The sequence below is a fragment of the Empidonax traillii genome, unplaced genomic scaffold, assembly GCF_003031625.1.
Source record: "Empidonax traillii isolate 1590-97213 ecotype Southwest subspecies unplaced genomic scaffold, ASM303162v1 scaffold151:size923898, whole genome shotgun sequence".
NCBI lineage: Eukaryota > Metazoa > Chordata > Aves > Passeriformes > Tyrannidae > Empidonax > Empidonax traillii.
In genome coordinates this window covers 662,555-679,073 of record NW_020955344.1, presented here as the reverse complement: position 1 = coordinate 679,073, position 16,519 = coordinate 662,555, and the positions used below count along the sequence as shown (strand labels likewise).

At 39.2% G+C, this 16,519-nt stretch overlaps 1 protein-coding gene across 8 annotated transcripts in view; it reads left to right on the top strand.

Annotated features, from left to right (window-relative positions):
- MCF2L (MCF.2 cell line derived transforming sequence like) overlaps positions 1 to 16,519 on the top strand; it is a 156,304-nt gene that overhangs the window by 64,112 nt on the left and 75,673 nt on the right. The gene's annotated exons all lie outside the window — the stretch shown is intronic.

Genomic DNA, 16,519 nt, shown 5'->3' with positions numbered 1-16,519 from the left:
ACTTGTGTCCCATCAGCAGGGGAGATTTCCCAGGGTGCTGAATTGCTGTGGCCCTTTGTGGTGGGCTTCCTGGCACAGTGCTCATAGACCATCCTTTGAGATTCTCCCTCTTCTCGCTTTCTTTGAGCAAATGGGAACAGTAGGTCAGCTTGAACTGAGAGCTGTAAAACAAGTCTGGCAAGTAGAGACGCCAGAGACATCTGTCTTCAGTCTGTGCTGCACGTAGTATGGATGGGGAGTATCTTTGGAGGCATCCTGCAGTCTGCATCTTCTCACAGTGGATTCAGGTTGGTTTTCTGATGAAGATGACTGAAGCAGTTTGCTCTCATGTGTAGCTTTAGGTGTGTAATGAAGGGATAGGATGAGGAGACTGTCCGTGTCACAGGGTCCTGCCAAGACAAAGATGTTCTGCAAAAAGGTACAGGGAGGCAGCGCTGTAATGTGGGTGTCTAATAGTAATAGGCTTCTGTAGTAAAGGAGTCAGATAACCTGAATAATCCACAACAAAGAGTGAAGAAGAGTCTAGAAGAAGAGCACCTTTGCATCTTCTGGGTCAGCGGAGGGGATGGAGATGTGGTACATCTTCTGGAGTTGTATGAATATTTCTGTTAGAGATTGGTCATTCCTGTATGGGGAGAGGGAGTTAGCTTACAGACAGGCTAGCAAGATGTGTGGATGCAGAAAATGTCAGACTGACCACACGAATATAGCAGAAATTCTATTTTAGTACCTGAAGACTTCAGTGTACCTGAAGGCTTCGATGTAGCCAAAGCCTGCCTGGAGCCTGTGCAAACACTGACATTTCTGGTCGGTGTTCAAGTCTGCCATGACAATTTTATTACTGTTAGTCCTGGCACTGGATAGGTCCAGGCATGTAAGGCTGTGTTTTCCGTTTGCTGCATTCACATTTTTGTTTGCTAGTTGGATAAATGTGTTGAAAATGGATTCATTTGAGAATTTGGGCTTCAGTGCTTGAGACTTTCATTACATGTCCTGCTTGAAATGCGCTTGCAATTTTTCCGTCAGAAAGATAGAGAAGAGAATTGGGTGTGAATCCGTAGCAGAGGTGACAAACTTTACTTGTGAGTGAGCAATTCAATACGATTAGTTCCAGATAGTATGGTGAATATCTGCATGAAAAACAGTTTGCTTTGCCTTGCTAAAGCCTAACACGAGTGAAAATATGCTTAGGGCTTATGCCTATGCTTAGATTTACTGTATGAGACACTGGGTATATCAGCAGTCTGTAAATATTCAGGGTGGGGACACGAGGGGAGAACACTATAATTAAAGAGATAATTACAAGAACAATGGCATTAGTGAAGGAAAATATATTTGTAAAGTCATCTTGTGCCACCTGTTGCATTTATGGAACAAAGTTCAGTTAATAGGAAAGCTCTTACCTTCTCAGGGTAGTTTGTTCTGAGCAGGGGAAGAGAAAAGTGGACCTTCTTCTTCTCTGATGATGAATCAGAGAGGAATTTCAGTAGCAGAAATGAAGAGCTATTATTTTTTCTCAGAATGGTGTTCATGGCTGGACTCTGTAGCGCAGGGTAAGTTGGCTTAACTTTATAATAGTTCTGAGGTCTTGTAAATGTAAACAGACCTGTGTAGTCTGTTAAGTCAGGGGTGTGTAAGCTGTGTGGCTTGGGACCGCGTTCTTGGAAGAGTTTTGAACATGTTTTACGTATGCCAAAAAGGCATGCATTTCAGGAGTCTTAATATAAATTTTGCTTGCTCACTGATTCTTGTAAATACACACTGTTCACTGAATACACATCACTGGGAGAGTGTGTGTTGTGGATGGGAGTGTTTGGGTTTTATTTTAAGAACTTCTTCCAAAGGAAGTAAAATATTAGATATTTTAGGTTCTAAATTTTCACTTACGGTTTTTATAGACCTTTCTTTCCTCTCAAATAGCACACCCCAAACTAGTTACCATTAAGTACATCTGTGGTGTACTTAAATTCAGTGATTTATTGGGCTCAGACAAGTTACTCAGTGAAAAGTGAACACATCAGCAAAACAGGTCACAGCTGACATCCTTCCAAAGAAGAAGTTCCCAAGCAGTATGTCCATCAAAAGTGAATTATTTCTTTCTTCAAATAATTTTCAGACCATTATCATACAATTTAATAGCAACATGTTCAGTATATGTTTTTCTGCTTTTTTTTTTGTAATTTAAAAGGCTTTTTTCTTAAAAAGTAAAAGTGTAGGAAATGCATGATTTGAGAAGAGTATTTTACAATCACATTAAGATGCATGCTTTGATGGAAAGTAGACATATCTAACAAGAATTACATTATCAGGAGATTTTTGAGATGGTTCCACTCAAGATTCCTGAAATGGCTTATTATTTATCATTTCTTGCATTGAAAAGTGATTTGAATACAATTATAATATTTTAAATTACTCTGTTGTAAAAGTTACTGTTTTAAAATTTTTGGTGCCCTAATTTGGAGAGAAGAATGTTACTTCTCTAGCTGTGTGCATAACAAAGGAATATGTAGGTTCTGGGATACTGATACACAGACCACCACTTTTATTTTCCTGGATGATGATTCTTCCAAGAAAGCAAGGGCTTTAAAGAGTCTTTCTAATGAGCAAGAGACATGCACAGAATTAGGGGCAATCCAAGAGCTTGCTTCTAGGTTCCTTTTCCAGTAGATCCACACTGATTGAACTCCATGAGCCTGTTCCCTTGCCCCTTGGACCTCCTCAGCCTCTGCCTGTGATCTTCTCTTTTTCCCTTTTTGCTAAGATTTAGGCTGTCTGTGAGTTTTCTTACAGGGAACAGACCTTTTCTAAAGGTTGTTTGTGACATTAAGGGTCGCATGTGTGAATGGAAAGACAAAATGTGAAAAATAGTTACTTCGATACACGCAAAATAAATCCTCACAAAACACAATCTGACTGTGTCTGTGATGCTCGAAATGGGGAAAAAACATCTTCCTGTGCATTAGTACTGTCTGAAAAGCCCATTTAATTAGAGACACTAGCATATACGACATTAATGTCATAATAGGCAGTGAGCTAGTAGGAATTTGTATTTTTTCTGCTCTCATGGCCGCTGAAGAATATTTGAAAAAAATAATGCAATAGTGAAAAAAAGAACTTAGAGTTTCCCTGATCAGTAATCTGAGAGACTTTGCTTCAATAATTTAGAGAAAAATTACTTCCTTTTCTTATAACATACTTCTACTTTTCCACATAGAGAATTGTCAACAAGTATATTTGCTCTCTGGGCAGAACCAGTCCTGGAGCCAGGATGTAGCTTTATTTACACCCTTTATCTTCTTTATTGTTCTTTCAAGAAATTACTATTCTCATGTGCTCTTGCAATCTGTTTAGCTCTCCTGAAGTCATGCTTAACAAGACGGTTTGCACTACTTCCTCTTACTGTGTATGCTTACAGTGTTTAATGAAATCCCACATGATCTCCAAATTAACCTCAAAGGTTAAGCTAACCTGAAAAGGTTGAACACACATGGCCTCGTGGTGAAGCACACTAAGTCAAAAGGATCAAAGTTTACTGTAAAATTTCCAGCACTTCCTGATTGAAGCTGGCTCTTGTATTTACTTATTTATTTTATCTTGTTTCAGAACCACTATGTCTTCTTCCAAAGCAGGAAGCAAAGATCAGTGCAACTTTAATGTTTCATTTCTTGCTCAGTGATTTAAAAAACACCCCAAAAGAGATTTTATTTTAGTCACCAGTTTATCCAACCTCACACACTGTTTCTGTTTCTTGTACTTTGACTTGAGCATGGCATGAAACCTTTCTCAGTCTTGTTGGTTGGTGTTTTTTCTGAAAATAATGGCTAAGAGCTGCTTACAGTCTTAGTTTTCATATTTACTTACTCTTCAGCAGTCTTTGGTGTCACTGACTGTGAGTTTGTCAACTTGCACACAATTCAGGATGAGAGACCAGGCCGTTGAATAAGTTCATTCTTCCCTTTTGGAACGAGGCCAAAAGAACTAACTGAAGGACATGGGAATCTTCTGTAGGGGCTGCTTCTTCTCCCTTCTCATCCCCACGTGGAAAAAAAATGAGATTTTTCCCAGCTGCACTGCTATCAGCATGCAGTGAGTTTCGGTCTCGTTTTAATCAGTCCTACGTATTTTAATCAGACTTACACTTATTTGTAATTTCAAAGTTTCTAGTCAGTTCTGGAACTTCTGTAAATAGAGGTCAAAAAAAATGTGAGTCCAGGGAGTGAGCTAGAAGACCTTGAAGGGCTCAGTGGGGGTGGCTTGCAGTTGTCTTTTAGTAAAGAGTTTTTTCCTTTTAACAAACACATAGCAGTGGGGCAATTGGGAGAGAGTGACTCTATAATTTCAGATGTGAGTGGTTAGTCAAGAGTATACTTTTATAAAAAAATGTGTCTAGTAAAATTCTGGTGACAATTTATCTTATTGTCCTGAATTATAATAACTCTTGTGATTTGTGAATTCCCTACAGTAATCTTAATCTTGACAGGGCTGTATTCTGAAAATCATTGGGAGTTTCAGATGGACAGTCCTAACATAGTTTCTTAGTTGTATTAGTGATGAGTAATTCTCTGAATGATTCCCTCTTTTACTTTATTTATCTGAGAAATCACTTTAGAAGTCTCCACAGTATGTGGCCTATAATTTATATGATTCTATGTCAGAGGACTAGCTGAAGAACTCATTTATCTGTGTCCTTTTGCTTTTGGGGAAGGAACTACTTGCTTTTCAGGCTTTTATTTGAAGGAAGGATGCAATATATATTTCCTTACTTTTTTTCTTCTAGGTGAAAGATAAGATTTCATGAAACACAAGCAACTTGTTTCACTCAGTAAGTCTGTGGAGCAGAATTACTATTTAATTCCTAAGCCTTCATGATTAAAAAATAAGTATTTTCTCTGTTTTAGCCAAAGACTTATGTAATACTTACCCTCTTTGGTGGATTTCAAACGTGTATATGAGAACATGGATAAGGATCAGTAGGTTGTTTTTAAAGAGAGCTAGTATGTGAAACAAAGAATTCAAGATGCTGCCTCTATCCTTTTACGTTAGAGAAATTCTGCCTTTCCAATACTGCTTGTTATGGGTGGATTTTGGAAACAGAAACATGTCCTTCTAGAGAGCCCCAAACCACACAGCTCTCCTTCAACTCTCCTTTCAAACTCTGTGGCTTCTACTATCTGTATCACTGGGACTCCAGTAGTGTCTTCAGACATTTTATGTTGACTGTGCATGGGGGGCACAGGTGATGCTTTGTGGTCTGTCTGTGTCAGCTGCCACAATGGCCATCAGAAACTGTTCAAGGACTTCAGGTGCAAGTACAGGTGGTGTCTACTCTCTTCTTCAGTATAAACCTTTCACCTTTTGGTTGATAACATTTGACCTTGGTTTTTTTCTCTGATTTTTTTCTGACTTCCAGCTATTGAAAATTTTGTTCTTTGTCTGCAAGGTAAGTTGCAATAATAATTTTTGCAGATGTTGTCATGTGCCTTTATAGTTATTTTAGGGATCAATTCCTCAGGGGAAAAAAAAAATCAAGATTCCAGGGAGTTTTGAGTGTTTTCCTGTTTAATTGGAAGTTATTTCATAATTGAGAAGCAAAACTTTTTTATGTTGATAAAGTGAAAACATTTTATACTATGCTTTTCTTAAAGAAATGTATGATCTTTTTTACTTGAATTAGCTAAGATATAACTATCTCCAGGTGCATGTGCTGAATAGTGACAAAGAGTGCTATCTTAATATTTCATGAAGACACCCCGTTTGACCAAATGAAGGATATACATGGCTCATACACTGATGTACACAATGTCATCAGGCAGAAGAGATATCCGAGAAATAAAACAGAGGTTCAGTCATCTTTTAACTCAAGCAGCAAGACAAAATGTGTATTTAAGATAGCCTGGTGGGAGATTGCTTTTTTTCCTGAGCGTGACTGGAACTTTTAAAATTCATCTTGTCAAACAAAAAGACTAACATTGTTTGTCATTTGAGAGAGGAGCTGCATTGGCTCAGGTTACTGGCTGTACAGTGCTTCTTAAGTGTTGTATGAACCACCGAGGCTCAAACACACAGAATGATGTAAATGGAAGTTGGATACATCAGCCAAAAAGTGGGACCCTCAGAGTCCTGGCTTGGTCTTTTGGGTCTTTAGGTATCACTGCGTGGTGAGTACAATTTTCACAGTGCTCAATAATAACCCTCTGGGAACGCCAGATATGCCACCTTGAAATGCAGTGGCGTCCTTAAACCAAGGAGATCCTCTGTCTGCGTCCCATAAAGTGTTCTGTTTACCATGATCCAAGCAGGAGTAACATGCACCCACAATTCAGCACAAAACCAATCTCTGCTGCCATTTTCACTGAAAGCATTAGAGGAGGTTTGATGGTACCAACCTTTACTATTAAAACTTAAAGCCACAAGAACTGTCTTAGTAGCTCCCAACAAAGCCTGTTTCTTTGCTAAAGAGGACTTGGGGTTTTAGCCCAGCTCTTGGAATTTCTTTCTATATTCAATTTTCTAAATACAGATCAGACAGTATGCAGAGAACTTGACTCGTGTTGGAAAAATTTGTAATGAACCTTCAGGTTTTGAGGTGTGAGGAGGTATTTTTGAGGATCATGCCCTTGGACTGAGGTAACAGCTTTCTCCCTGAAAGTGCCTAAGCCACTGTTTGGCAGTGAATTTAGTGTAGTGCCTAAACACCTGGAATTTCTATGGGGATTTGAGGTTAAAGATCTTACAGTTACAAGAGTTATAGATCCTCCACATGGTATTTTCCATTCTGGCATGCTCTCAGTATAAAAAAGAGAAATTATATTCCCAAGCGTGTTTTATCAGATGCATTTTTGGCCGTTTGCCCAGTTTCAGGTCACCTCAGTTTACCTGCTTCACTGTTACAAAGTAACCCTGCACATTTTTTGGGAACAAGGAGTCACAAACAGAGTAATAACAGCTTTTTTTTACACATTACACTGCTTCCTTCTCTTGCTTATAAAAAAATGCTGTCATTATTGTTTCCATTTAAACAATGAGAATGCTCTGTCCTCTCTCCCTGTCCCAGCACACACCAACCTCAAACCCTTGGGATCCACAGGACTTTTATGGATGCTCTGCAGCACACTGCTGCCCCCAAGTCTCCTCACCAAACAATGGGCTTGTTCACTCTTGAATAGTTGAAATTTTTAAAAACTATTTCCTCTATGTGAACATGTTTATTTTAGAAAGGAAAAAACAGAGGTTGCTGGGGTTACCTGCACACAGAAGCAGTGCTTCAGAGAGAGTAAACATGTTTTAGAGCACAATGCCAACAGTTAAGCGAGGGGAGGCAATATGATATGAAATAATATCAGAACAGAGAAAACATGACAAAATAGGTTTTGGGTTACAGTTTGCCAAACTGGGGAGCACACCAGGAATATACTGATTAGCTGCTAATCTGTGCTGTTGCATGGGAGGCAGTAAATTCAGTGGAATTGCTGGCACAGACAGGGACAGGATTGCATCAGGACTGAGTCTGTTTCTCAGTGTTTAAGCTTCAGAAGAAACTTTGGTTATTGGTTTATTGCACAGCTATAAACTGTCTGAAGACCTTCTTGCAAGAGTAGTGTTTGCACAAGCTCTTATCAGCCAACTGGTGGTGGCTGCACCTGTGAACCTTTAAATGCCTGTGAATGCAGCCCAGCTGGGATGGCTGAAGCTAAATACCAGTCAGCTGCCAGGAGGTGCCAGGTGGATGCACGCTGCTATTTTGGGCAAGCTGATGATAGAGTTGTGAGTCTTTTTCTTCCGCTCAGGTAGAATGAGAGCTTCTTCCTTCTTGCCTGAAGAAGAGAACATGAAATAAGCTTAATGAAGTCATGTTTTTTTGGTGTTGGTTTGTGGAGACTAACATGCTTACATGGTGTTACTTATTTGTAGCTGAGCTGCTTTTTCCTTTACTAGTTAATGAACTAGGGTGATTAAAAAGGTGTGCATTGGGGTTTTTCTCTGCTCAAAGGAATGATATGCAGCTAATGATAGGGAGTTGAATGTATGTTAAATATGTGAGCTACATCAAATTTGTTCATAGTGCAGGAAAAGAAATTCTAATGAAGAGAACGCCCTGAGAGCTGATAGAAAACATTTCCAGAATCTCAGGATGGGGAAAAAATGGAATATTTTGGGGCGGGTGGAAACTAAATGCATTTTTTGCGGAGGCAACGAGAAGAGCAGAAAGAATGGCCGGGGGTTATGTCTCTGTTGTTGCTTACTGCTGTGAGATTCATGGGCATTAGTTCAGCTGCTGCATATGTCAGACCAAGTGGAATTTGCTCTTTGGCATTTGTTTCATCCTTCTTTGCATCTTCTTCTCCTTAAGGAAAGGAGAAGAAATATAAAACTGCTTCAAAAGCTTTTTGGGATTAAAGTGTTCTCCCAGAACTGCAAAAGGGGGAGACACTTCGCAAGTATTGCTTTCTGTTAATTGCAAAATCCTAATTTGTGGAACTTAGGAGGTTGATGTGGTGGGTTGCCAACTTTTTATAGTTCTTTCCTAATGGTTTGGAATATTACATCTCTTACACGGCTGGTGCATCTGTTTTTGTTGTTGCTCATCTTAAAATAGTGTGAAGGTTTTTGAGGTGTACTGAAAAAGCCGGCCTCCCAAAATGAGAGGTTAAATGCTGATAAACCTCCCTTGGCAGAGGCGGGGCTTTGTTGTTTTAATTCACAACCCTGCCTGAGCTGTCACACCTAGGCCAAAAGTAAATACAGTACCAGGGCAAGTAGCAGCCTTTAATGTGGAAAATGAAGGTAATGCTGCTGTTAAAGAGCTTGGTCTCTGTACTGCTTTCCTGAGTGGGTCAGGAAGCATCCCAGAAAACTGGAAAAGAAGGAAAAGGTCTTCTTTAGGCTGATTAATATCTCAGGAACTGGCTGCTTTTTCAATCAGGTAAGCGTGTAGGCTTCCTGTTTGCTTCCCAGAGACTGGAAACAGGACACAGTTACGGCTGCTATGCTGCAGTTGTTTATGGATGTTACAACAGCTCTTTGCAGGGTTAGGTTTTTTTTTTTTTTTAATTTATTTTGAAATTTATTTTAATTTATTTTAAAAATTCTGCATCTGCAAAGAAAAAGGTCAGGTGTGATTGTACGTCATGTCCACAGAGAGCACCCCACGTGGGCTTTGTTTCTTCTCCGCTGACTTAATCTAAACAAGAATATCATGCTGCTAAGCACAAGGGATAAGATATTTTATTCTCTCGTTGCAGTGAGACTTTCTTTCTCAGAAGTTAATTTCTGTTGAGAACCTGAAGCAGTTCTGGTTGCCTTTTCAGAAGAAACTAGTGTGTTTTCTGCTTTTTTTCTTTTTGATCAGTGGAAAATGAGCTTTGGTTGTTCTTTGTTGGTGTTAAGTCTCTTCTTTTCTTGAGGAAACTGTGGAGCTTGTTGAAGTCCAGGAGGGTGAAAGGATTGACAAAGGGAGAAACTGAGATACTGTTTTGGAAACCTTTAAGGAGTTTGAGGATTGCTCAATGTGCTTGCGTGGATTTTTTCACACTCTTCCCATGTGTGGGGACTGGGTGGGTTGCACAGCTTGCTGCAATATGCATACCTTGGCTACAAAAATTTCAAGTTACAAGTCAAAATCAAAACTGCCTTGGTAAATGAGAAGGCAGTGGCATTTTTTTTCTACCAATTATGTGGGTTTTGCTGTTTTGAAGTGTAACCTCACAATAACGTGGGCCAGATTTATGCAGTCTAAGGACTTATAATTGAGGGCCAATTCTGAAGAATTTTGCCTATACTTGCCAATCTACAATGACAAATAACTGATATGGTCTCATAACCAGATTTTTTTAAAATGCATTTGGAACTATGAATAATCCTCCACTACTGAAATATTTTAATCAACTTGTCCAAACCTACCCCAAATAATTATTTCAGAGATGTGATAGAATGAATAAGGTTTTTTCTCCTAATTTTACCACGGATCAAAACCAGGTTGCTCTTCTCATCTCTTCTCTCTGTCCTGTGTTCTCTTTAGGGATTTTTTGGGAATGAAGATTTCTGCAAACTTTTATTTTCCTTCCTTTGGAATAAAATTTTGCAAGCTTTGTCTGTGTTTGTCAGTGTTACAGGAGTATCTGATATTTTTGTTGGAACCGGTTCTCCCACAACTTTTGACCTGAAAGATTTTCTGCTTCCTGATTATCTTGTTCATCTGGAAAAAAATGATTCTGTGTATTTCTAGGGTCATAAAAAAGGTTTCCTATTGGTGACAAAGTTTTATATTTTGACCATAAATATAGTTGTGAGTGTGGCACAACACTTAATTTGTTGTAATGGTCCCTTTTGGATTTCCTTACTTTTTGAAGCAATGTTCTTATTAATGTATGTGTCTCAGAATACATAATAAAACTGTTTTTCCTTTCCTGAGTTAAATTGCTGTGCTGCTTTTATCATGTGTTTCTGTTCTTATTACTTACTGTTGGGTTCTCCTTTCTGCTGCCACTAAACTCCACAGCCTTTTTTTTCTCCTCCTTCACTTGGTCTTTTAATCCCACTGCTGATATAAAAATACATCTCATCTTCTTCACTTTTCTAAATTTTAGTCTTACCTTCAGTCTAACTTCAGCAGTGATTCGGTTTCCATCTTTAGTTATGGTTTTCAGTTCTTATCAGGCTGCGATCTCCCATCTCTGAGTTTTGAACACCACTGCAGACACCTTCAGCCCCAAGCCAGGAGTTCTCTTCTCCTCACCCCAGTGCTGCCTGAGTAGCAGCATCCCTCTGCAGGCACTGCTGTACTGAGTATCACTGCAGTTTGTGAAGTTAAAAAGGTCACTTCCATTTCTCTGTTGGCTTTACAGCTGTGGACAGTCAGAGCTGTCACTAAATACTGCAGGATAAAGTGTTTTACTACTAACTCATGTGTGATTAAATTCAATCCGAAGACAAATCCAGTGTTTGTGTCTCTGTGAAACAAGAAACCTTGATAAATCCTGCAGCACAGCCAAGGAGAGCCCTAATACTTATGGGAGAGGTTGTTTAGAGAGGATATGTAAACAAAAAAATATAAAGTGATTAAAGCTCAGTTCTCAGAACACCAGAAAGATATAATTTTTAAATTACAAATTGAAACTGGTGTGTGGTAACTGTGTTCAGTGGTCAGGCTTCTATCATGGTTTTGGGGAAGGCTCCTAGGTGTAGTCATGAGGTCACAGAAGTACCATCCTTGATTGGGCATTACGCTGCCTTAAAAATTACTGACATGTTCTTTTGCTTTTTGTTTTACTTTTCAGATACCTGGTGTAAGGCATGTGTAATCTTCAAAACGTTGAGATTTAGTTTTGTCTTAAGTGCAAAGTGTACTTTCAACATGGAATTTTTCAGCAGCTCTCCTTATGTTTCTTCCTGGCATTGTCTTTTTCAAAGGTACCACAGGGTTCAGCCTTCTCATTAAACAGCATCCTTTCCTTTTAAGCACTCTAGAAACTATTGGTATTACCAGCATGCTTATTTTCAATGATAAGTGTATCTTTCTTCATGGATGGCAGTTTTTATTGCCTTTTTTTAAGCAGTTTCAAAGTGGGTTAGTTTTGTTGCTATGTGAATATTTAACTAACTGCTTAGTATAATGGATTTGTACCAACACATATGTTTGTGTGTGCATGTATGTATTATGTGTGTATAAACTTATTTTAATCCTTGAAATCTTCTGAAGTAAACCGGACAAAATTGGAAATTTTGAATGCTTGATGACTTCAAAAAGAATGAAACCTTTTCTGCATTCATTCTTTGGAAAAAACATCAAGAAGGATTAGAAGGAGAAAATGAATAGGGCTTTTAAATAGTTTAGTATTTATCTAGATCAACTAGATGCCAAGAGATTATGCATCAAATTGCTTAACATCTTCAAAACTCCACACAATTATAAGTTCTGCAGCCACAAGTGTGAGTTGGGTGTATTTTGCTAGGGGTTTTTTTGAGAGAGTATACATTTAGATTATGCTAAAGATGATCCTATTAGGATAGCTTTTGTCATGCTGAATCCCACAAAGTGCCACATAATTTTATTGGTGTGCTTTTTTGCTAAGTACCACACCCCTGAAGGAAAAATATGTTTACTAATTATATTTCAATGTTGAACTTAACAAACTTTAATATCCTTTACCACAAATGTTGCCACCTTCATCCTGCACACTTGCACATGCTTTATAAAGCAGGTACAGTGTCTTGCATATTTAAACCACAGTCATAGCTTCCTTCTCTGGGTTTCATAAAATTAAGATGACATAGTCTTTTACCCTCAATTGACTTTGCATGCATCTTCAACAGCTTCTCCCACAACATTTTCCTCTGCTCTGCCGGCTGGAGCTTGTCATTCACAGCCCATGCTGAGGTGGGAGGGAGAGCTTAACCTGAGTGCAGAGCGTGAGCGGAGTTGAAATTAATTTATTTGCATTTATAAATATATACAATTATGCCCACACATTTTTTTTTCCAGAGAGCTGTTGCTCCTTCGTGTTTTGATAGAGTTAAATTTTGCACTAAAATCTTCTTGCTAACATGCATGCCCACATAGCACAATTTTCCCCTCTGGTTGTATTTCAAGCTGGATCACGGAGGCCAGGGAAGGGTTTTGTGCTTCAAGACCTTTGTTCTTTCTTGCTGCTGTTCTCTGAAGTGCACAGCAAGGAAATCAGGTATTATTACCAAGGGGCAAACGTTTCACCATGCACACACCCCAAAATAGATTGCTAAAATAAAAAGGCATTCGCTTACTGGCTGGAACCCTTTTTTCCCAGGAGAGTGTTTCACAGGAGCCCAGTTCAGATTTGTATGGAGATGGAACTACCAGGAAGAAAATCACCTTTGCCTGAAACACCCGTTATCCAAGCATGTGGGGTCAGTGTCCACAGAGACACTTTGTGGGGGTTTCTGTCCCTGCAGCACAGTCGGAGCAGGTTCCGAGTCTGCTCTACAGCTCAGGCTGAGCTCTCTGTACATACCATTTCTTCCCATGTGTTGTTAAGTGTAAGATCACTCTGGTCCCTAAAAGTGGGAGGCGAAGGTGTGTCTAGGTGGTTAATATTAAAGCACAGTGGGGTAGAAACATACATTCCTTCATTTTGGTGCTCTTAGCACAGTCATTATTACATCTTGATTGGTCCAGGAAAAAATGCATCCCTGGAAGTTGGATGGAGCTCCGAGCAACCTAGTTGAATGGTGTCCCTGTCCATGGCAGGAGGATTGGAACTAGATGGTCTTTAAGGTCCCTTCCAACCCAGGCGGTTCTATGATTCTAAAACTTACGTAACTATGGGCTTTGGAGATCTGAACGTGAGGAATGAGGAAGCTAAGTGGAAGCCTGGAGGATAACTATTCCATGTATGTGTTGCACTAGTCCAAGAAAACAAATTATTTTTAAACTAGTACTTGGTTTTCACCTGAATTACTTGTTTCACTGTTTCCTCTGCTCTGAAATCTGAGGGCAGAAGTTTGTTGAAGAGTGGTGGTCCACATTACATACAACATGAGTGGGCTCTGGGACAGGCAGTGTTGATTAATACAAGGGTTTATACTTCCTCTCTGCCTTGACAATGAGAAAAAGCACAGCCAACATGCTATAGGTCATTCTTTCTCCTCTTCTATATTCATGGGAGTTTTGGGTTGTTTTTTTTCTGGTTTGGTTTGGTTTTTTTAAGGAAGTAGCCAGCTTGCCAAAATACCAGGTTCCTGTGGCTTATTGATGGGTCTAGGTTGGGGTGATGTCTATCTTGAGAAGGGTGTAGTTCCTCTTTTGCTCAGTTTAATCTCTGGAGGAAGGCTCTAAACCTTCCTCTCTACATGTTTGGAAAGCACTCCCACACCTACTTTATCATCATTTATTATCAATCAGATAACAAGAGTTATATTTTCCTCACACTGTGCTGCAGGAGACAGCAAAATCCTGGCACTACTAGCAGACATATCCAAGCATATTACAGAGGGCTCTTAAATGGTTTATACCAGCTTGGTGCTGTTTAGTAAGAAGTTAGTATCATGCAAGTGTGCATACTTACAGATGGTATATGGATTTCTAGCTGCTCTGAGATTGTTCTTCCTGGATCCAAGTTGTAGCAGAGGAGCTAGAAATAAAATGCTATGAATTGTGATCTTTGGCTGAGGACTACAAGTCATGACACTGATCTAGGAGCCTGCACCTCTACCCAGCTGGTTAGGTGACAGTCCTGGGAAGGCAGGAGTACGAGCTTAGAGCCGAGACATAGATCCTGTTTCTGACATTGCAACAGATGCTGTTACCTGATCTAAGAGAGGTCACTTGCTCCATCTCAGCTTTCACATGTGTGAGTATTTACATGACTTGTGGGAGCGGTGTGAAGACTCATTCACTAATTTTGAACTCTCTGCAAAATCCAATATGCTAATGACATGTAAAATACAGAACAGTTAAGTAAAATATTTCTAAGGAGTGTTACTTCTTTGAAATCTACGTTATATAAAAACATCTGATATTACTTAAGAAACCATTGTGCTTTGATATAGTGTAAAATGTCATGGCTCCTAAACTGAAATTGAATTGAATAGCAGAATTGAAAATAAATTACTTTGATTATATTCTTCTGGTTACATTTTAATGTCATGCACTGAATAGAGTTGCTTATATAGATGGTATATTTATTATAATACATCCGACTGGTGTGGCATTATTAACAATTCCTGCCCCATGGTAGATGAGTGATGAGAACACAGATGTGGGGCACTTCAGAAAATAACCTCTGGTGTGGTCTGTGGGTGACTTGGGTTTGTTTGGGTTTGTTTTTATGGGATTGGTTGATGGCTGGGAGTGCTGAAGCAGAAACAGAGCCTTTTCCCATCTGCAAATGGGATTTTGTGAACAGATGTAACCATCAATTCAAGCTTTTTATCCTCATGTCCTCTTTCCTTGACCTCTCCTGTTGGGTGAGGGCTCTTATAACACTGTCAAATGAAAAAAAAACATTCCATTTCTTTTCATATGGTTGTTGCTATCACTCATGCTCATCGGTTCACTCTTTGTATTAGTGAGTCTGGATAACTAACCTCAAGTGTATTAATTAACAGGTAGTCTGTCACTGGACAATGACTTTAAAGGATCAAGTAAAGCAAGACAGCCCAGCATTCATACCTGAAAGATCATATGGAATACTTTTGTTCTAGTTGGTTTTGTAATTTGTTACCTTATTTCCCATTGTCTTATGAATAAGATTTCAAAGATTTTCAAAATATTTCAACTCACAAAGTAGAATACATGTCTTTTTGGCAGCCCCTGCTGCTTTAGGTAGGCTTTTTTATAGGGAACAGGTGCTTGATGAGTTTCCCATCAAGGAAAACAACCAGTTTGGTTCCACCAAAAACATGTCAATGAGAATTCCCTCACAAATAGGAAAAACTGAATGTATTTCTGGGGAGCTTTTTAGCCAGAGATTCATTGGAAAAAGGACATCTGGCCCTTGGGCAGTTAATTTCCCTGTGCGTAGGGGCGGGTGGTAGGAAAATATGATAATGATAGATTTACTGGACAATTTTTGTTAAAACTAGGGCTTTTAAAGGGAGGGGTTTTGACAAGGCACACTTAGGATTAATTTTTTAATACATTCTTACTCTGATAACATTTGAACAGGGCACGTGTTCATATTTAAAGCAAACAGCTTGCATATAATGCATGCCAGCACTTTATGCAGGAAGACAAGAAGTGGTAACCAGCAGCCAGCAAGCCCTTTGGAGACCTCTGAGCCTGCTGACAGGCACACTTGCTCTGCATGTAATTTGAAGAAAGGCATTGTGCCCCCGGTGGCTTGGCTTTGAGTGAAAGATGGAGTTTTGTGCTCTCATTTTGCACTGAAGACGAGCTCACAGATAAATAGGTCACTGTCCGCGGAACTGTTTTGCACTAAATCGATTAGAAGCAACATGACCTTAAGCCTGATCTCCTTGCTCTACAAAGATATTGCTGAATTGTGGCTTCTTCTGAAGAAAAGCACAGGTGTGTCTCTAGTATTTCAAATTTTCTTAGTTACTTGATTGCAGGTCAGGCAGGAACTTTGTTAGATCCCATTTTCCTCCGAAGGATAATGTTATGTGTTTTAGTACTAAAGCAGAGCTGTATTCTGATTGTGTACATTCATGTATAAATATAATTTATTGTTACATGTGTGTGTTTTCTGTCCTTGTGTAAATTTGCAGTGTATCCTTTTATTTGCAGATATATTTCTCAGTACAGCAGATATATCCACTAAATCTATTCCTGTATTTTACACGGAAGCTACTTTGTTGACTCACACCATGATTATGGTGATCAGAACTGCTAGTAAAGCTTACAAAGAGAATTTGCTGTTGCAGAGAGCTGTCCTGCTGTTCCTGCTGTACAGTGTGTTTTAATTTTCCATTCATTACATTTTGTGTGAATATCAGATACATAATGTCTCCTGATCCCTGTTGGAGGTAGGGAAAAAGCATAGTTTCTTTCACAGGATACAATTTGGCATCCCCTAGTTGTTAG